The sequence below is a fragment of the Physeter macrocephalus genome, chromosome 14, assembly GCF_002837175.3.
Source record: "Physeter macrocephalus isolate SW-GA chromosome 14, ASM283717v5, whole genome shotgun sequence".
Taxonomy (NCBI): Eukaryota; Metazoa; Chordata; class Mammalia; order Artiodactyla; family Physeteridae; genus Physeter; species Physeter macrocephalus.
In genome coordinates, this window is record NC_041227.1 from 20,805,398 (window position 1) to 20,820,779 (window position 15,382).

Consider the following 15,382-nt stretch of genomic DNA (forward strand, 5'->3'; position numbering starts at 1 on the left):
CCTGTGCTCTGCAACGGGAGAGGCCACAGCAGTGAGAGGCCCGCGTACCACAAAAAAAAAAAAAAAAAAAAAAAAAAAAAAACCACAATGTGATACCACTTCACACCCACTACGATGGCTGTAATTAAAAAGATAGAAAACAACAAGTTGTTGGCAAGGATGTAGAGAAATTGGAAACTTCATACATTACTGGTGGGAATGTGAAATGGTACAGCTGTTGAAAAAAGTCTGGCAGTCCCTCAGAAGGTTAAATATAGAGTTACCATAAGACCCAGAAGTCCCACTCCTAGATATAGACCCAAGAGAAAAGAAAACATATCCACATAAAAACTTGAACATGAGTGTTCATAGAAGCATTAGTCATAATAGCCAAAAAGTGGAAACAACCATATGTCCATCAATTGATGAATGGATAAATAAATGTGGTATATCCATATAACAGAATATTATTTGGCAAGAAAAAGGAATGGAGTACTGATACATGCTACAACATGGGTGAACCTCGAAAACATGCTAAGTGAAAGAAGCCAGACACAAAAGACTACGTATTGTATGATTCCATTTACATGAAGTTCCAGAATAAGCAAATCTATAGAAACATAAAGTAAACTAGTTGTCACCTGGGGCTGGGGGAGGAAGGTTTGAGGGGCAGTGGAGACGGACTAAATGGGTTACACAGTGTCTTTTTGGGGGTGATGAAATTGTTCTAAAATTGATTGTGGTGATGGTTGTACAACTCTGTGACTATACTAAAAACCATTAAATTGTACCCTTTGCGGGAGGGATAAATTGGGAGGTTGGGATTGACATATACACACTACTATATATAAAATAGATAACTAATAAGGCCCTACTGTATAGCACAGGGAACTCTATTCAATACTCTGTAATGACCTACATGGGAAAAGAAGCTAAAAAAAAAGTTTACATAGGTGTAACTGATTCATTTTGCTGTACAACAGAAACTAACACATTGTTAATCAACTGTACTCCAATAAAAATTCAAATAAATAAATAAATACATACATAAATACATACAAAATAAATAAACTGTACACTTTAAATGTGTGAATTGTGTGGTATGTGAATTCTATCTCAATAAAGCTGTGTTTAAAAAAACAAAAACAAAAACAAAAACACTACACCAGAGGCCACTGTTCATCTATTAGATTGGCAGATCCCCAAATTCTAGATCAACCTGTTTGGTGAGAGCGAGGGGAAGAAGAGGATGTGGTGTGAAGGTACATCAGTGCCACCTCCATGAAGGACCATCTGGCCATATCTAACAAAATTACAACTGCACACATTCTCGGACACTGCAATTTGGGATTAATCCTAGAGGTATCTTCACACGTGAACACTAAGCACACGATGGAAGATATGTATTGCAGAATTGTCTGCAATAAGCAAAAGGCTGGAAACAACCAAAAGTAGACTTCTCTAATTAAATAAAGCATGGTCTCCATCCACACAATGAATACTATGCAATCAGGAAAAAGAAAGAAGCAGCACAAAATGATCTCCAAGGCACACTGTCAAGAGCAAACAGTCACATGTAGAGCTGAGTATACCATGCATGATCACTTGAGGTTTTTAAATTATTTTTTCTAATATCCATGCTTATATATGCCTGGACTCCCTGGAAGAACACACCAGAAACTCCTCCCATGGCTGCCTCTAGCAAGGAGACCTGGGTGCCAGAGAGGTTTACTTTTCCCTGCCTTCTTTTATACTGTTTGAATTATTTTTTACTGTGTGTGTTAATGCTTTTTCTTTCCTTTTAAAGAAAAAAGTTGACATATACACACTACTATATATATAAAATAGATAACTAATAAGAATCTACTGTATAGCACAGGGAACTCTACTCAATACTCTGTAATGACCTGTATGGGAAAAGAATCTAAAAAAGAGTGCGTATATATATATGTATAACTGATTCACTTTGCTGTACAGCAGAAACTAAAACAACATTGTAAATCAACTGTACTCCAATAAAAACTAATTTAAAAAAAAAGAAAGAAAGAAAAAAGACAGGTTTACCTGGTATCAGATCCTGGCACTCTCTCTCATAGCTGGGAAGTCACTTCACTTCTCTGAGCCTCTGTGCTCTGCAAAGGGAAGGATAATAACAGTATCTGCCTTACAAAGTTGTTGTGAAGGATTAAATAAGACAAGGCCCCGCACCCACACACGCACAGGGCTCCCCACCGTGTCTGTGTCTGGCTCCTAGCGGTAAGTGCCTGGTCCTACTCCATGTGGTAGGTGCATGGTTCATGCTGGTTATTAACATGCTACTATGGACACCAAGGTGGATTGTTAACAAGTGCCACCAGAGAGCCTTGGACCAAGTGTTCAGAGCATCAGCAATCCCCTCCAACTGGGAGGAACTGGGAAAGGATTCCTGGGGGAGGCAGAAATTGAGAAGGGCTTCAAGGTCGAGAAGGAGGTCCACAAATAGAGATAACTGGGGGCTGCGCCTCTGGCAGAGGAAGCTATGCAGGCAAAGGCCTGGAGCTAGGAAAGCCCTGGGTATTCGCTCAGTCGTTCATTCACTGGCTCCTTCAACAAAGCTCAGCTGAGCACCGACTATGCGCCAGACACTGTCATAGGAAAGACAGACAAAGCCAAGTAGCTGGACCATCGAAGGGAGGAATTACAGAGAGTGTGAAGACAAGAAGGGGCTGGGGCAAAGCCTCACCCAGGTCCAAGTGTTCATAGAGCAGACCAAGAAAAGGAGGCTCAGAAAGGGAGAGAGGCTGCCTAAGGTCACACAGCACCTTCTCAACTTCTGGAAAGGTCCTCTCCCAGCTCCACCCTTCCCATGTCCCACGAGCCTGGAGAAGAGAAAGCCCACAAGGGCCGTCCCAATGTGCACTCATCAGAAGGTGCATAAAGATGCCGTCTAAACTGGGGGCCCCAACAAAGAGGAGGGACAACTGGTTCTCAGATGATAACAGCACCTGGTTGATGGGTAGAGAGACTCCTGTGTGCCAAGCACCATGCTGAGAAGTGCACTACATCTACGAGCCCAGGTGAACTCTCTGCAGTCCTATGTGGTCAGCCCCATTTTGCAGATGAGGGAACTGAGGTCCAGAGAGGTCAAGTTACTTGCCTAAGGTCACACAGCTCATAAGAGACAGCATCTGCAGGCAGACTCGGATTGTCTGGGCTCCGTAGCCTCAGGTCCCAGGGCCCATCCCCCAAGGGAGCCACTGCCAGGGCCTGTATCAGCAGTCACATCCCTTCTCAAAAGCACCCAAGGTGGAAGCTGTTCTCAGCCAGTCCAGGAATGTCTCCTGATAACAGTGGCCCAACCGGGGGTGGGAGGAGTGGGTAGTGATGGTTGTGTGGGGAATGGGGGGCGGGGGCCGGCAGGAGGGACACAGCCCATTTGAGTCCATCTGTCCTGCCTCTGGAGAGGAGGAAGCAAAAAGGCCCCATCAGGCACCCATCAGAGTCAGGTGGGTTGCAGCATCCTGGTTAAAGGGGCTCCTGCTGTGGCCCTGGGAGAACTCCGGGCAAGTCAGCCAAAGCCTCCTTCAGTACCATGGAGACACCCATAATCACCCCAGACAGTTGCAAATGAGCTAACCACGTGTGCCCTGGGCATGCAGGCCATGCTGGATAACGGGGAAGTGGGGGGGGCGCGACCACCACTGCTACCTTATTATTTCCACTGTTATTGTTTAGCTCTCTAGTTCCCACCAGGACCCTGCTTCACAGGGACGATCAGCCCCCATCTCCCAGAGAAGGCAACAGAGAGAGGCTCAGAAAAGCCAAGTCAGGTGCCCAGGCCACCATCCAAGACAGCAGAGGACCAGCTGGGGATCCTGGCTCTCCTGGCCCCAGGCCACTTTGGCCCCTCTCCCCAAGGGCACCAATCCCAGCTGGGCTCTCGCAGGGAGTTATTACACCAGGGACTAAGCAGGGCCCTCAGTCAGTCCATTTTCTACTAGGGTAATGGAGGCCAAGATAGGGGGAGTGGCTGGCCCAAGGCCACACAGCCCAAGAAAGACCACTTATGGAATGAACCTGTCACCCTTCTGAATCTCCAAGGCTGGGTCCCCAGCTGTTGCCCCACCCTCCTCGCAACAGCCCTGGGGGCAGGTACCACCAGCACTGGCCCGTGTCCACAGGGGAGGAAGCTGAGGCTGGAGGAGCGCGGGAGAGGGTGCCGGCTCATCACGCCCATCCCAAAAAGTGGGGGCTGTGACCCTTTCCTGCCTCCCCTGGAGCCTCCCACACGTAGGCAGGAATCTTCTGATTCCCTTTCTTCCTTCAGACTCTCAAAAGAATGACGTGCTCAACTGAGGTGTTTTTCTACAAGTGGTTTCGGAATATAGAAGAGAGCCCTGCTTCAGAGGAGGGGAATATGAATAATGACAGTAATAAGAATAACGGCAGTAGCAACAGCTAATATTCATTTAGCACTTTTTTTTTTTTTTTTTTTTTAGCCGCACCGTGTGGCATGCAGGATCTTAGTTCCCTGACCAGGGATCAAACCCGCACCCCCTGCAAGGGAAGCGCAGAGTCTTAACCACTGGACCACCAGGGAAGTCCCTATGTGCCATTTTTATCACCCCATCTTACAGAAGAGGAAACAGAAGCACAGACAGGTTAAATGATGTGATTAAAATCCCGCCTCTTAGCAGCTAAGTGACAAGTTCCTCCCTCTCTGAGCTTCTCCCTGAAGGGGGGCTGCCACCCCGTGGGCCACTGGGAAGGACCCAAGGAAGAAGCCAGGGCCACGGCCAGCTCAGCCCCCTCCCCAGAACTCAACACCATCAGCTGCTCCAGTGCAGGCTGGTGGGGTGGAATGGGGCGTACTGATGGCGGTGTGGAGACCACACCCTTCCCCCTCATGCCCTCCCACCTGGGGTTCACACTACCCCTTCCATGCTCCCAACAGCCCTGGAACAAGCTATGGCCACAGTCATTTTACACATGAGCACACAGGGCTCCAGGAAGCTGCCCCCAGCCAGGAAGTGGAGTGCAAAGGCCCTGAGGCAGGAAGGTCAGATGTGCAGGTCTGGACTGAGTGGGTTCCAGCTTAACTGGGTCGCTGCAGGCTTTTGGCCCAGGCACGAGGAGGTCGGAGGCCCCGAGAGGGACCCGTCCAGCAATTTAGGCCAGAAAGACCTGAAAATTTGAGAGAGAAGCCCATGAAGATTTTCTCAAGCCCCTGAGTGTGCTGGTAGGGACGCGGGGAGGTTACTGAGGCTTCATCCCACAGTGATCCTATCAGAGCACAGTGATCAGCTTCAGAGGAGACACCTAAACCATGGTGGACTTCCCAGAGGAGGGGACATTTCAGCTGAGGTCCAAAGGCTGAGCAGTTTGTGAAAAGAGGAAGGGGAAGCATGATCCAGGCAGAAGGGATTACTTGGCCAAAGGCCCAGAGGTGGGACCATTTAGAGAAAGGCAAAGAGCCAGGTCAATTTAAGTCATATAGCCTCAGTTTCTCCAGCAGCAAAATGGAGGGAAAGACAGGCACACAGTGGGTGCCTCCATCTCCCCCACACCCACTCTCTCCCTTCTCCAAGGCCCCCACCCAAGAGGAAGGGCACTGGGAAGTTGGCTGCTGGGTCCTCCTGCCATGGAACATCTTTGGGGCTGGTGAGGTTGGCAGGATTGGGAGGTTTCACTGACCCCCCCCTCCCCCGACACCCTCTGCCCCAGAATCCAGGCCAGGCAGCCTGGCAGGTGGATGGGGAGGGCAGCTCACAGGCCAGGAGGCCACAGCCCTGATCTCAGAGAGCTTTGTGAGATCTCCCCCTTCACAGATGTGGAAATGGAGGCTCAGAGAGGGGAGCACGCAGCCTCAGGTCACACAGCAAGGTGGAAGCCAGCTCTTGAATGAGGGTGTGGGACTGGGACCCGGACTGAAGATAAGATTCTTGGGGCACCAGGCCCAGGAGCGCTGGGCTGAGGAGGAGCTAGAAGAGGAGATGCTGGCCCCAGAGGACCACAGACCAGGCAAGTCCCAGGGACCCAGCCAGGTACCACCTGGCCCGGCCAGATGAGGGCTGGCCACCACGTGGCTAAGTGCAAGGCCTCCATCAGAATCTCCATGTGACCTCGGCAAGTCACGCCCCCTCTTGGGCCTCAGCATCTGCACCTGGACAAAGGCCCTGGCATGCCAAGGATTCCTTAACAGACCCCCAACATCAGTGGTGACCACAGGGAACACTGAGGTGACACGTTTTGCTCTCTCCCAGCCTCTCCAAGGTCATGTCTCCCAGGCCCCGCCCCCGTGGTTCCACCCCCGCTGGCTGATGGCTGACAGGCCTTGGGGGGACAGATGCCAGCCGGCCCCTGCCCACGGTGCCCGCTATTCCTGCCAGCAGCTCTGGCAGCTTCCCTGCTCTGGGAACACACAGTGCCCCCTCGTCCCCGCCCCCGCCCACACCCACGCAGGAGCTCCGTCCAGGGACACGGGTAGGCAGAAGCACCTGGCGGCCAGGCCCCTCCACACTGTTGGCCCTGTGCTCAACCCCCCCACACTCAAAGCTCACAGGTGCCACCCTGGACATTTGACCTCGGGAAGGTCCAGGCCTTCCTTTATTCATCCATGAAATGGGGGCTCTGGCAGGTCTCTGAGGGAGAAGGCATCCGAGCCTAGGTTGAGGACAGTGGTCAGCAAGAGAGCCGAAACCCTTAATGCTCCGACGGGCTGTTCATGGGATCAAGGCCAAGGGTGGAGGGGAGTCTGCTGCACGCTCCCTCCTCCCCACCACTTAACCCTCCCTGGACTCGTAATTACCCTCTAGCCTCCAGCCCTTTGCACATGCTACTTCCTCTCCTGAGGCTTCACCACCCACCTCCCCATGCCCCCCATGAACTCCAGTGCACCCTATGGGCCTGACCACAGGTCATACTTGACCTTGCCTACCATCCAACTGAGAGAGGTACCTCTCTTTTTCTGGGCTCACATAGCCTCCATCACATGGGGACTAAGAGTTGTACTGCTTGGGGACTTCCCTGGCGGTCCAGTGGTTAGGACTCAGTGCTTTCACTGTGATAGCCTGGGTTCAGTCCCTGGTCGGGGAACTGTGACCCAAAAGCTGTGCGGTGCAGCCAAAAAAAAGAGAAGGAGTTGTACTGTCTGGGTGCAAAACCCAGCTCTGACCCTTCCTAGCTGTGTGACCTTGGAAAAGTTACTCTACCTCTCTGTGCCTCCATTTCCTCACTTATAAAATAGGGATAAAAATAATAATTACCTCCAAGGATTGTTGTGAGGATTAAATGAAGTCATATTTGTAAAGGGCTTAGAACAGAGCCCAGACCTTAGCAAATGTGCCGTAAGTATTTGCCATTAACCAATAAGAGTAGCAGCTGATACTTGTTGAGCACCTACTGTATGCCAGGCCCGGTGCTCAGTATTTTACCTGGATTATCTCGCAACAGCCTGGGAGGAGGGGCCGTTATGAACCTCGCTCTAAAACGACAAAGACAGGGAGGCCCGGAGGCATCAGCTTCACCTCAAAATATATCTGGGGAGGAAGGGGATTTTGCTGATATTAAGGAACTATTGTGGATTTCTTTCAGGTAGATTACGGTTTTGTGGCTACTTTCTTAACATGAGTCTTATCTTTTAGAGATACATACTGAAAGATTTACACGTGAAGGAAGACATGCGTGCGGGATTTGCTTTAAAGTGGCACAGGAAGGGGGTGGGATGGAACAGGTGTGGAGGGGCCAGGCCAGGCCATGGGTGGTGCTTGGGGCTCAGTGACAGGTTCATGGGGTTTGTTATACTAATATGCTTCCATAACAAAGAGTTTAAAAAGGAAGATGAAATAAAATAATGCAAAACACTGTTTGACCCCCTGCCGCTCCACCAACTGCCCCAGCCTGGGCCAACCACTGTCACCCCTTCCCCTCGCTGGACCAATGCAGTCGTCCCTCTGGTCCGCCTGTCTCCACCCTCAGCCCCCAGTCTGCTCGCCACACAGCCGCCAGATGCTCTCAGAAAGCCTCCTGCGGCCCCTGCCTCGCTGGGAGGTAAGAGCCAACATCCGAAGGGTCCAGAGGCCCTCCCTGGACACCCCCGCATCTTTCGGCCCTTTCCTCCTGTCATTCTCCCCACGCTTGCTCTGTTCCCCTGGCCTCCTCGCTGTTCCTCCAACACTCCAGCCTGCCACTACCTTCTGACCTTTGCACTGGCTGTTCCCTCCACCTGGGTTCTCTTGCCCCAGGGAGCGACATGGCTCCTCCCTCCCTTCCTGGGAGGTGAGCTTCTGGGAGAGGTCTCCCCTCCCACCCACCCCACCCCCAGGCCCACCATCCTATCTAATCACAACCCATTCTGTACAACCCAGCCAGTCTTCCCAGCTTTACGTTTGACCCATGACACTTATCACATTCTAACAGACCACGTGCATATTTTCCTTATTTGTTGTGTTTTTGTCTCCCCCACTAGAATGTCAGCTCTGTGAGAGCACAGATTTTTGTCTGGTTGGTTCTTTGCTGTATCTCCAGCCTCTAGAACATTGTCTGGCACATAGCAGTGCTCAGTAAATATTTGTGGGAGGGAGGGGTAGATGGAGGGAGGGATGGAAGGAGAGAGAGAGGGAGAAAAGGATGGTGGGATGGATAGAGGGAGGGAGGGAGGAGTAGAGGGAGGGATGGAAGGAGGGAGGGAGGGAGGGATGATCCTACCCGGGGCCCCAGGAGATGAAGAGATACAGGCCTCAGCCCCAGGTCTGCCCAGCCCCACAGCCTATGCCCCGGCCGCTGCACTCTCCTGCCACTGCCTGGCATGTCCCCGTGGCAGAGCCTCTGACCACCCTGGTTACATGGGACAGTGTACAAGTCTGAGACAGCTGTAGACCCCGAGCCTCACCCGGCACGGCCTCAGCCATGGCATGGGTACCGGGGATGCCTGCTGCATGAGCCAGGAGTGAGTGAAGCATGAGCCAGGGGCCGTCCCTGGGCCAGGGCATCCAGAACGTGTCTGGTCCCGTGTTCCCGGTGCGAACACACTCAGGGCTGGCAGGCCTCAAACCGGCTCTGCCAGTGCGGCCAGGGCGGGGCGGGCACTGCAGGCTCAGGCTGGCACGGCGGGCAGATGGAGGGGTGCTGCCGGAGCCGGGACCCGCAGCTCAGGGAGGGAGAAAGCTAAGCAAGCGGACGGTGCTGCTCCCACTAATCCCAGCCCCGTGAAGACAGAACTGTTCCGGCCCGAGCGGCTCTTGGGTTTCTTCCTGGGCAGTAAGGGGATCCCTTTCCAGACCCCAGGCCCTGACCTGCTCTGTAAAGGGCAGGATCCCTTCCCGCTAGGACCCGTCCACAGCCTAGAAGCCCGAGACAGAAGGGCAAGGCCGGGAAGTGGTTGGCGCCGGAGCAGGACAAGGCAGCAGGGAACCTGGTGTAAAGCCTGGCTCTGCCCCACGGAGCTGCACAGCCCTGAGCCAATCGTGGCCCTTTCAGGACCGTTTCCCCAGGTGGAAAGCAGTGCTGGGCATGGATTCCAGGGACCCTCCATCCCAAAGTGCCGATTTATCTAGAAGAGGCCACCACGACGACTCCAGCCCTGCCCCCAAAGCCCACCTCTGGGGATAGACGTGGCCAGAGCCCGGACTCACACACGTCCTTACTCCCCACAGAAACAACAATGATAAATACCTGCTGAGGGCTTCCCTGGTGGCGCAGTGGTTGAGAATCCGCCTGCCAATGCAGGGGACACGGGTTCAAGCCCTGGTCCGGGAAGATCCCACGTGCCGCAGAGCAACTAAGCTCGTGCACCACAACTTCTGAGCCTGTGCTCTAGAGCCCATGAGCCACAACTACTGAGCCTGCGTGCTGCAACTACTAAAGCCCGAGCACCTAGAACCCGTGCTCCGCAGCAGGAGAAGCCACCGCAATGAGAAGCCCACACGCCGCAACAAAGAGTGGCCCCCACTCTCCACAGCTAGAGAAAGCCCGCGCGCAGCAATGAAGACCCAACACAGCCAAAAATAAATAAAATAAATTTTTAAAAAAATACGTGCTGATCACTGAACACTTAACTCTATGCCTGGCATCCAGCTTTACATGCACTGTTTCACCCGGTCCTCCCAACAACACTGTGAGGTAGGGACTGTTACTGTGCCCATTTCCCAGCAGAGGAAACTGAGGCCTAGTTGAGGCAAGTTGGAGTTCAGGCCCCCCACCCCACCCCTGGGCAGCCTCTATCTCCCCAAGACAGTTCAGGGTAGGAAAGAAATCTCAGGTACCCCCTGAAATGGCAGGGTCCATATTCCCCAAATCCATTGATCCTCCTGAGTCCTTAGAGGCCAAGCCCCAGCCCTGCCCCCACTGTGTAACCCAGGCCATGGGTGTACCACTCAGAGCCTCAGTTCTCTCATCTGTAAAATGGGTAGGATCCTGCCAGGTTTGCCTAAGGGATACCGCTGTTTAAAGCCGCGGGAACTGGAAGACTCAGTCCAACCCTCAGGACAAGGTGGAGAAGCTGCTGGGCCTACGTGGCTCCAGATGGATTAGGGGGAGGGAGAGTGAACATGAAGCAGAAGCCCAGTGGTCTGTGGCGGAGACTCAGCCCCTCATCACCAGCAGCCCAAGAGAGGAAGGATGATTCTTCCTGTGCCCCATGTAATCCAGTTCCAAGCCCTGTCAATCTCACCTCCAAACACATCCTGAATCCACCTCCTTCCCTCCCACCACGGTCAACCCCTCGTCCAGCCCTCCAGGCTGGCCAATTGTAGGCAGAGAGCCTTTCTGAAATGTCCATCTGAACCCATCACTCCTGCTTAACACCCCTCACAGCCCACACTCCTAGACAAAAGACAAAGTCCTCGTGGGGGGCTTCCAAGGCCCTACAGTGGACACTGCCAGCCCCACCCCCTTCACTCCTTCTACTCCACCCACACTGGCCACTTCCCCTTTCCCTGAGAGCCCAATACACATCTGCCTCGGAGCCTTTACACTTGCTGTTCCCTCCACCCAGAGCAGACTTCCTCCAGACAAATGCCTGACTCCCTCACTTCCTTCAGGTGCTTCACTCAAATGTCTCCTGCTCAGAGAGGCCTTTCCTGACCACCGTTTTAAATAGCAACACGCCCAGCCAATTCAGATCTCTCTTTGAGTCTCATTTCAAAAGCTACCTCCTCACGGGAGGCCTCTCTGACCTCCCCCAGCCCAAGTGAGAACCTTCAACTTCTCCTTCCCAGCACGGACCATGGCTCTGATGACATAACATACTGTATGACTACATGTCTGATGAGGACAGGGGCCACTTCTGTCTCACTCACAGCTGAATACTCTGCAGTGGGCGTAATATTCAAAATAGTTAATGGGCGTAATATTCAAAATAGTTAACAGCTGGGATGCTGGGGCACCATTTGGTCCGAATAGACACTGGCCCAAAGTACAGGGCCTAGCATGGAGTGGGTACTTGGTAAGTACTGAATGAATGAACAAATGAACAAAAGGATGAATGGAGGGATGGATGGATGGATGATAGATGGATAAGATGGATGGATAGATGGATGGATGGATAAGTGAACAGGGCACACACAGCGGGCCTGGGACTTACCAGGGATGCCCGGGGCTCTGAAAAGGTGGCCCGGAGAAGGGAAGGGTGCATCCAAGCTCACCAGCCAGGCTCTGCAACTGCAGCCTCTCCTCCTGCACAACCCGACTTTCATTTCCCATCCTCTCGGTCTGAGGAAGCTCCTTCCCCCAGGGGAACTGGGTGAGAAGGCGGGGCAGATGGCCCCCTGGTCCCAAAGAGGGGGGGCTCCCAGACTCCATCTGTCCCACCACAAAGGAGCTTTGTCCTTGGTGCTGAGAGCCCGGGGCAGACCGGAAGCTGCCCCTCAGCCTCCCAACAGGTCCCGGCACCCCCAGTCAGCTGGGCCAACAGCTCCAAAGCCAGATCCCAGGGACTGACACAGTACTGGACACACAGCCTTCTAAAATCTCATTAATCCTCCCTAGGAGCCCTAGGAGGGAGGTTCTAGGACGACCCAAATTTTTACAGATATAGAAACTGAGGCAAAGTTATCTGGCCAAGGTCTCCTAGCCAGCAAAGAGCAAAGCTGGGACTCAAACCCAGGCCCACCTGGCACCAGAGTCTTCAGCCACAGCTCTCAAGTCACCATGTCTGGAGTATAGACCCTCTGGGTTCAGCAGGGTGGAGGGGCCTTTTGGAGGTACAAGTGGGCAACCATGCCTGACCCTTCACGCTACCAGGAGACTACCACCCTGGCGAGGTTTACCCAACAAGGGAGGGAGGTCGGGCCCTGAACCCTGGAGCCCTCACCCCACACCCAGCCCATGCCCCAGGTGCCTTTGGAGTCTGCTGGCCCCAACACGTCTCCACCACTTCCTGCCAGGCAGGCGAGCACAGGGAAAGGCTGTGCGGGCAGGCAGACCAGGGGGCAGACATCCCCCACCCCTCACCCGCCGCTCCCCTTTTGGTCCCAGAGCTGCCACCTGCCTGGCCGCCACCCACCTTCTCTCAAGGCCCATCTGCTCTCAGGGCAGTCACCAGAGCCACTTCACCGAAGCCACACTGCTGACAGGACACCTACCCTCAGCTGGGGACTACCCACAGCATCAGACAAATCAGTTCTGCCCCCCCTCCTCCGCGCCTCTCCTCGCTGCCCGAGGGCAGTGTGTAGTCTCCCCAGACAGGTACTCCCAGCCCTCCATTGATTGGCACCAGCCACCTCTCAGGGCCAAACTCTACCACTCCTCTGAGCTCCAACAAGAGCAACTATTCACACTGCATCTTCAGGCCTTTCTCAAGCTCCACCTGCTCCCAGAGAACCATTCCATTCTTCCAGGTATGTCATATGTACCGCTTCCTCCAGGAAGTCTTCCCTGACCCACTCCCTCCAAGACCCCAGACCAGCCCCTACCTTCTGTCCCAGGTAGGGGCTCTTGATCCTTATCTTGAACCCCAGCCTCTGTGGGCTACCTTCACTTGGCAACAGTAACTGAGCACCTGAGCCCGGCCTGATCCTTCTCTCTGTCCTCCCTTTACACCTTCAGCAGGAGGCCTGCCCTGCTCCCAGCAGCCCCAGGCCAAAGCCTTGCCTGATCAACTGAGTCATCGTCTAAATACCTTGTACTTGACCTGCCGCTCCCCATCTCCCCAGGCTACGTAGACACACATCAGGCTCTTTCCCACCTCCAGATCTTTGCTCATGCTGTCTCTTCTTCCTGGTAGGCCCTCACCCTTCTTTTCCCCTCATGAGCTCCTGCTCACCCTTTAAGCTTCAGGCCAGGTTATCACCTCCTCTGCAAAGCCCTTCTGGCATAATAGCTGCCCCAGTTCATATGGTGCCTACCTCAGGGTAGGGCAATGATCAGGGTCTGTGTCTGGCTCCCCCAGGTTGTAGGCTGCTCCCAGAGTGAATCTTTGGGGTCCCCAGCACCCAGCACAAGGCCCAAACCTCACCAGCAGGTAATCAAAAGTCCAGCTGCGACTCCCTGCCTGGAGAGCCCAGGGGCAGAAGACAGGAGCAGCTCCCAAAGGCAGTACTGAGTCCGATTTTGCCCACACTGCCCACAGATCTAAGGTAGGGGCGGAGAGGGGGAGAGGGCTTTCCACCAACGGCCAACTGGTAACCAAACCCACGTCGTTTCTGAAACTAGGGCACAGGAGAGAAACGGGAACAGCAGAATTGTCCCCAAATAGAACTGTGGCTCATCTGGTTCCAGGGCCTCCGGGAACACCTGGCAGGGGTGGGGGTGGGGAGGGCAGGTGGCTGCTCCCGAAGCTGTGAAAGGAAATCTAAAGTTTGGAGGGTGGGGAGGTCGACACCACCGCAGTCGGCACTGACACCCTGCCCACCTCCCTCAGGGCTGGTCCAAATCCTGGAAGGTGGGGGGCCCTCTCCCACTTTCCCCCACCCACCCATGGGGTGCTCCCTAAACCGTCCAACCTCCCAGCCTTTGCTCAGCCGGGTCCTCTGCCTGGAATGCTGCTGCTAGTCAGAATCCTGCCAACCCTGTAACCATAGCCACGGACTGGGCACTTTCTATAAGCCCGACATGGGCAGGCATCTGGGGGGAATGAGCTTATCACATCTTCCCAACAGTCCTGTGAGGAAAAGACTCCTGCCCCCATCTCACAGATAAGGAAACTGAGGCTCAAAAAGAGAAGCCATTTGCCCAGGACACAGAGCAGAGGAGGCAGGTGGACCAGGTGATGTGGTGGGACCTGGGTGGTGGCAGCCAGAGGGCACCCAGAAGGCCTGGCAGGGCCTGGTTCAGCTTCCTAGGCAGGCCCAGCCTTGGGGACTTGGCATAACTCAGGGCCAGAGAACACAGGGCACAGCCCCACAGGGCACAGGGGACAGAACAAGAGCCCCTACATCCCTCTGACCCCCACCCTAGGGTGGCTGAGGACTGAGGAGCCACATTGGTACAAAGTGATGGAACTATCTCCCCCCAGATACGCACAGACCCACTGCACAGATGAGAAAACTGAGTCCTGGAAGGGGACAGTTTCCCCATCTGGAAAGTGAGATGTGCCACAGGAACCTTCTGGCTGTGACGTCCCCCTGTGGCCTGGTGGATGCTATTTCCTTTCTCTGGGTCTCAGTTTTCTTATCTGAAGAATGGGGCTGTGATTCCCTTCCCCCCCAGGTTGAAACAAATTATAAAACAGCTAACATTTATTGAGCGTTTACTACATGCTGGCATTGCTCAGAGCATCACGCATAGTGTCACACTCGATCCTTAGAACAAGTCTGTGATGTGGATACTGCCATCAGGCCTGTCTTTCAAATGGAGAAACTGAGGCAGAGAGAGGTGAGCTGACTCACCAAAGTCACACAGCTAATATCGAGGTAGAGGAGAAACCCGTGGGGCTAGCGGCGGGGTGGCTTCCCAGAGGAGGCTCCTGGCCTTCACGCTGCCCAGAGAGGAGTGTTGGGGAGGGGCTGGAGGAGGGGTCAGGGATCAGGCAGGAGGCAGAGTGGGGCTCAGCCCAGAGGCGGCAGGGCAGGCCTGAGGTGCTGAGGAGGCCCTGGGTCCAAATCCATGCCCTGGGTGGCTTGGGCAAGCCTTTTTGCTCCTCTGAGCCTCAGTTTCCTCTTTGGTAAAATGGGGCCAGAACTGCTGCCTCGCAGGGATGCTGTGGGGGGACCAGACACAGCCATTCGCCTGGCACTGGGCAAGGGCTCAACTATGTGCTCAAGGAACGGATGACAATGGAAGGAATCCTCAGGGCTGGGCCACTGGGCTCACTGTTCCTTTAGGATCCGGGTGGTATCTGACTCTCCACTCCGAAGGGGTGGGAAAGGGGGCACAACCTGCCTCTTCTCTAATTCCTAGACGGAACCCTCCCAGCTCTGCCAGCTTTCCAGGCTGTGTGGCCTCAGATAAATCACTTCACCTCTCTGAACTTCCGGATCTTCCTTTT

The 15,382-nt window shown here is 53.9% G+C and overlaps 1 protein-coding gene across 15 annotated transcripts in view; it reads right to left on the reverse strand.

The window, feature by feature from the left end:
- SRC (SRC proto-oncogene, non-receptor tyrosine kinase) overlaps nt 1-15,382 on the reverse strand; it is a 61,636-nt gene that overhangs the window by 34,072 nt on the left and 12,182 nt on the right. For all 15 annotated transcript variants that reach the window (XM_055089901.1, XM_028498413.2, XM_028498411.2 and 12 more), the window contains exon 2: nt 2,044-2,111. The gene's annotated coding sequence lies outside the window, so the exon portion shown is untranslated. The remainder of the gene's footprint in view (nt 1-2,043; nt 2,112-15,382) is intronic.